This window comes from Rhinolophus sinicus, chromosome 14 (genome assembly GCF_057876585.1).
Source record: "Rhinolophus sinicus isolate RSI-liver-muscle chromosome 14, RSI-T2T, whole genome shotgun sequence".
Taxonomy (NCBI): Eukaryota; Metazoa; Chordata; class Mammalia; order Chiroptera; family Rhinolophidae; genus Rhinolophus; species Rhinolophus sinicus.
The window spans coordinates 96,497,501-96,505,000 of record NC_142514.1 but is presented as its reverse complement, the minus strand read 5'-3'; positions in this window follow the sequence as shown (position 1 = coordinate 96,505,000).

The window sequence follows — 7,500 nt, the reverse complement described above, 5'->3', positions numbered from 1 at the left end:
TAACCCTAAACTTAACTCTAACGGAAACCTACACCTAACACTAACACTAAAACTAACCCTAACCCTAACCCTTACACTAATGCAAACCTAACCCTATCCCTAACCCTAATCCTAACGAAAACCTCACCCTAACCCTAACCCTAATCATAACCGTAACCCTAACGCAAACCTATCCCTAACCCTAAACCTAAACCTAACTCTAACCTTAACACGACACCTAACCCTAACTCTAACCCTAACGCAAACCTAACCCTAACCATAACCATAACCCTAACCCTAACCCTAACGCAAACCTAACCCTAACCCTAACCCTAACCCTACCATTAACCATATCCCGAACCTAACCCTAACCCTAACCTTAACGCAAACCTAACCCTAAACCTAACCCTAACCCTAACCCTAACGCAAACCTAACCCTAAACCTAACCCTAACCCTAACACTAACCCTATCGCAAACCTAAACCTAAACATAAACCTAACCCTAACCCTAACCCTAACGCAAACCAAACCCTAACCCTAAACTTAACCCTACTCTAAACGTAACCCTAAACCTAACCCTAACGCAAAACTAACCCTAACCCTAACCCTAACCGTAACCCTAACCCTAAACCTAACCCTAACCCTAACGCAAACCTAACCAAAACCCTAACCCTAACCCTAACTCTAACGCAAACCTAAACTTAACACTAACCCTAACTTTGACCCTAACCCTAACCTAACGCAAACCTAACCGTAATCCTAACCCTATCGCAAACCTAACCCTAACGATAAACCTAACCCTAACCCTAACCCTAACGCAAACCTAACCCTAACCCTAAACATAACCCTACTCTAAACCTAACCCTAAACCTAACCCTAACGCAAAATTAACCCTAACACTAACCCTAAACCTAACCCTAATTCTAAACCTAACCCTAACTGTAACCCTAACGCAAACCTAATCCTAAACATAACCATAACCCTAACCCTAAACCTAACGCAAACCTTATCCTAAACCTAACCCTAACCCTAACCCGAACCATAACCCGAACGTAACTCTAACCGTAAACCTAACGCAAACCTCACCCTAACCATACCATAACGCAAACCTAACCCTAACCCAAACCCTAACCCTAACTCTAACGCAAACCTAAACCTAACACTAACCCTAACTTTAACCCTAACCCTAACCCTAACGCAAACCTAACCCTAATCCTAACCCTATCGCAAACCTAATACTAACGATAAACCTAACCCTAACCCTAACCCTAACGCAAACCTAACCCAAACCCTAAACATAACCCTACTCTAAACCTAACCCTAAACCTAACCCTACAGCAAAACTAACCCTAACACTAACCCTAACCCTAACCCTAATTCTAAACCTAACCCTAACCCTAACGCAAACCTAACCCTAACCCTAACCCTAAACATAACCCTAACCCTAATCTTAACTATAACCCTAATGCAAACCAAATCCTAACCTTAACCATAACCCTAACCCTAACCATAACGCAAACCTAACCCTACCCTAACCCTAACCCTAACCCGAAGCCTAACCCGAACGTAACCCTAACCTTACCATAACGCAAACCTAACTCTAACCCTAACGCAAACCTAACCTTAACCCTAACCCTAATCCTAAACCTAATCCTAACCCTAACCCTAACGCAAACCTAACATTAACCCTAACCTTAACCCTAACCCTAACCCTAACCCTAGCCCTAACGCAATCCTAACCCTAACCCTAACCCTAACCCTAACCGTAACCCTAACCCTAACCCTAACGCCAACGTGACCTTAAACCTAACCCTAAACCTAACCCTAAACCTAAACTTAACCCTAACCCTAACCCTAAATCTAACGCATACCTAAACCTAACACTAACCCTAACATTAACCCTAACCCTAACCCTAACGCAAACCTAACCCTAACCCTAAATCTAACCCTAGCGCAAACCTAACCCTCACCCTAACCTTAACCCTAACCCTAACGCAAACCTATCCCTAAACCTAAACCTAACCCTAACTCTAACCCTAACCCTACACCTAACTCTAACCCTAACACTAACGCAAAACTAACGCTAACCCTAACCCTAACCCTAGCCCTAAACCTAACCCTAACCTTAATCCTAACGCAAACCTAAATCTAACACTAACCCTAACGAAAAAATAACACTAACACTAACCATAACACTAACTTTAACCCTAATCCTAACACTAACCCTAACCCTAACCCTAACCCTAACGCAAACCTAACCCTAACCCTAATCCTAACCCTATCTCTAACCCTGAAGAAAACCTAATCCTAACCCTAACCCTAACTCAAACCTAACCCTATACCTAACCCTAACCCTACCCCAAACAATAACTCGAAACTAACCCTAACCCTAACCCTAACGCAAACCTAACCCTAACCCTAACACTATCGCAAACCTAACCCTCACTATAAACCTAACACTTACCCTAACCCTAACGCAAACCTAACCCTAACCCTAAACCTAATCCTACTCTAAACCTAACCTTAACCTACCCCTAACTCAAACCTAACCCTAACCCTAACCCTAACCCTAACCCTAACCCTAACTGTAACTCTAACCCTAACCCTAACCCTAGCCCTAACGCAATCCTAACCCTAACCCTAAACCTAATCCTAATCCAAACCCTAATGCAAACCTAACCCTAAACCTAACACTAACCTAACCCTAACCATAAATCTAACCCTAACACTAACCCTAACGCAAACCTAACCCTAACCCTAACCCTAACCTAACAGTAACCATAACCCTAAACTTAACCTTAACGGAAACCTAACTCTAACACTAACCCTAACCCTAACCCTAACACAAACGCAAACCTAACCCTAACCCTAACCCTAACGCAAACTAATGCTAACCTTAACCCTAACCATAAACCTAACCCTAACCCTTACCCTAACGCAAACCTAACCCTAACCCTAACCCTATCCCTAACCCTATCCCTAACCCTAACCCTAACCCTAACGCAAACCTAACCCTAAACCTAACCCTAAACCTAACCCTAACCCTAAACCTAACACTAACCCTAACTCTAACCCTAACGCAAACCTAACCCTAACCCTAACCCTAACCCTAAATCTAACCCTAACGCAAACCTATCCCTAACCCTAACCATAACCATAACACTAAACCTAACCTTAACGCAAACCTAACCCTAACCCTAACACTAACCCTATCGCAAACCCTAACGCAATCCAAAACCTAACCCTAACCCTAACCCTAAATCTAACCCTAACGCAAACCTAACCCTAACTCTAACCGTAACCCTAACCCTAACCCTAACCCTAACCCTAACTCTAACCCTAACCATAACCAGAAACCTAACCTTAACGCAAACATAATCCTAACCATAACCCTAAACCTAACCCTAACCGTATCCCTAACGCAAACTTAACACTAACCCTAACCTAACCCTAAGCCTAACGCAAACCTAACACCAATCCTAAACCTAAACCTAACCCTAACCCTTACCCTTACCCTAACTCTAACGCAAAGCTAACCTAACACTAACCCTAAAACTAACCCTAATCCTAACCTTAACGCAAACCTAACCCTAACCCTAACTCTAATACTAACGCAAACCTAACTCTAACCCTAACCCGAACCAAACCCTAACCCTAACCCTAACGCAAACCTAACCCTAACATTTACCCTAACGGAAACCTAACCCTAACCCTAACCATAACCATAACCCTAACCCTAACCCTAACCCTAACCTTAACGCAAACCTAAACCTAACACTAACCCTAACCCTAACCCTAACGCATACCTTACCTTAACCCTAACCCTAACGCAAACCTAACCGTAACGCTAAACTTAAACCTAACCCTAAACCTAACCTTAACGCAAACCTAACCTTAACCCTAACCCTAACCCTAACCCTAAATCTAACCCTAACCCTAACCCTAAAGGAAACCTATCCCTAAACCTAACCCTAACCCTAACTCTAACCCTAACCCTACACCTAACCCTAACCCTAACCCTAACCCTAACGCAAACCTAACTCTAACACTAAACCTAACACTAACCCTAACCCTAACCCTAAAGGAAACCTATCCCTAAACCTAACCCTAACCCTAACTCTAACCCTAGCCCTAAATTTAACCCTAACCCTAATCCTAACGCAAACCTAACCTTAACACTAACCCTAACGAAAACCTAACCCTAACACTAACCCTAACCATATCCTTAACCCTAACCCTAACACTAACCCTAACCCTAACGCAAACCTAACCCTAACCCTAACCCGACCTAACCTTAACCCTAACCCTAACGCAAACCTAACCCTAACACTTACCCTAACGGAAACCTAATCCTAACCCTAACCATAACCCTAACCCTAACCCTAACCCTAACCCTAACTCTAACGCAAACATAAACCTAACACTAACCCTAACACTAACCCTAAACCTAACCCTAACGCAACCCTAACCCTAACACTAACCCTAACCCTAACGCAAACCTAAACCTAACACTAACCCTAATCCTAACCCTATCCCTACCCTAACACAACTTAAAATTAACCCTAATTCTAACACTAACCCTAAACCTAACCCTAAACCTAACCCTAACGCAAACCTATCCCTAAACCTAACCATAACCCTAACCCTATCCCTAACCCTATCGCCAACCTAACCTTAAGCTAACCCTAACCCTTACGCTAACACTAACCCTAAACCAAGCCCTAAAACTAACCCTAACCCTAATCCTAACGCAAACCTAACCCTAACAATAACCAAAACCCTAACCCTATACCTAACGGAAACCTAACACTAACCCTTAACCTAACCCTAAGCAAAACCCGAACCTAACCCTAACCCTAACGCAAACATAACCCTAACCCTAACCTTAACCCTAACTCTAAACCTAACCCTAAACCTAACCCTAATGCCAACCTAACCCTAACCCTAACCCTAACACTAACCCATGCCCTATCGCAAACCTAACCCAAAACCTAACGCTACCCCAAACCGTAACCCTAACCCTAACGTAAACCTAACTATAAACCTAACCCTAAACCTAACCCAAACCCTAAACATAAACCTAACTCTAACCCTAACCCTAACCCTAACCCTAACCAGAACGCAAACCTAACACTAACCCTAACCCTAAACCTAACCCTAACCCTAACCATAACACTAAACCTAACCTTAACGCAAACCTAACCCTAACCCTAACGCTAACCCTATCCCTAACCCTAACGCAATCCTAAACCTAACACTAACCCTAACCCTAACCCTAACCCTAACCCTAACCCTAACGCTAACCAAATCCTAACCCTAACTCTAACCCTAACCATAACCAGAAACCTAACTTTAACGCAAACATAATCCTAAACATAACCCTAAACCTAACCCTAACCGTATCCCTAACGCAAACCTAACACTAACCCTAAACCTAACCTAACACTAACCCTAACCCTAACCATAACCCTAAACCTAACCTTAACGCAAACATAACTCTAACCCTAACCCTAACCCTAAGCCTAACGCAAAACTAACACTAACCCTAAAACTAACCCTAACCCTAATCTTAACGCAAACGTAATCCTAACCCTAACCCTAATCCTAACGCAAACCTAACCCTAACCCTAACCCTAACCGTAACCCTAACCCTAACCCTAACGCAAACCTAACCCTAACCCTAACCCTAACCCTAACCATAACACTAAACATAACCTTAATGCAAACCTAACCCTAACCCTAACCCTAACCCTAACCCTAACCCTAACCCTAACCCTAATCATAACCATAACACTAAACCTAACCTTAACGCAAACCTAACCTTAACCCTAACCCTAACCCTAACACTAAATCTAACCCTAACCCTAACCCTAAAGGAAACCTATCCCTAAACCTAACCCTAACCCTAACTCTAACCCTAACCCTACACCTAACCTTAACCCTAACCCTAACCCTAACGCTAACCAAACCCTAACCCTAACTCTAACCCTAACCATAACCAGAAACCTAACTTTAACGCAAACATAATCCTAAACATATCCCTAAACCTAACCCTAACCGTATCCCTAACGCAAACCTAACACTAACCCTAAACCTAACCTAACACTAACCCTAACCCTAACCATAACCCTAAACCTAACCTTAACGCAAACATAACTCTAACCCTAACCCTAACCCTAACCTAACGCAAAACTAACACTAACCCTAAAACTAACCCTAACCCTAATCTTAACGCAAACCTAATCCTAACCCTAACCCTAATCCTAACGCAAACCTAACCCTAACCCTAACCCTAACCGTAACCCTAAACTTAACCTTAACGCAAACCTAACCCTAACCCTATCCCTAACCCTAACCCTAACCCTAACCATAACACTAAACCTAAGCTTAACGCAAACCTAACCCTAACCCTAACACTAACCCTATCCCTAACCCTAACGCAATCCTAAACCTAACCCTAACCCTAAACCTAAATCTAACCCTAACGCAAACCTAACCCTAACTGTAACCCTAACCCTAACCCTAACCCTAACGCTAACGAAACCCTAACCCTAACTGTAACCCTAACCATAACCAGAAACCTAACCTTAACGCAAACATAATCCTAACCCTAACCCTAAACCTAACCCTAACCCTATCCCTAACGCAAACCTAACACTAACCCTAAACCTACCCTAACACTAACCCTAACCCTAACCATAACCCTAAACCTAACCTTAACGCAAACATAACCCTAACCCTATCCCTAACCCTAAGCCTAACGCAAACCTAACACTAACCATAAACCTAAACCTAACCCTAACCCTAACCCTTACCCTAACTCTAACGCAAAGCTAAAACTAACACTAACCTTAAAACTAACGCTAACCCTATCCTTAACGCAAACCTAACCCTAAACCAAGCCCTAATCCTAACGCAAACCTAACCCAAACCCTAACCCAAATCGTAACCCTAAACTTAACCTTAACGCAAACCTAACCTTAACCCTAACCCTAACCCAAACACAAACATAACTTTAACCCTAACCCTAACCCTAACTCTAAAACTAACGCTAAACCTAACCCTATCGGAAACCTATCCCTAAACCTAACCCTAACCCTAACTCTAACCCTATCCCAAACCCTAACCCTAACCCTAACGCAAACCTAACGCTAACCCTAACCCTAACCCTAGACATGAACCTAACCATATCCCTAATCCTAACGCAAACCTAACCCTAACACTAACCCTAACAAAAACCTAACCCTAACACTAACCCTAACCCTAACGCAAACCTAACCCTAACCCTAACCCTAACCCTAACCCTATCCCTAACCCTAACCCTAACCCTATCACAAACCTAACCCTAAACCTAACCCTAAACCTAACTCTAACCCTAAACCTAACACTAACCCTAACCCTAACTCTAACCCTAATCCTAACCCTATCGCAAACCTAACCATAACCATAACCATAACCATAACACTAATTCTAAACCTAACCCTAACCCTAACCTTAACACAAACCTAACCATAACCCTAA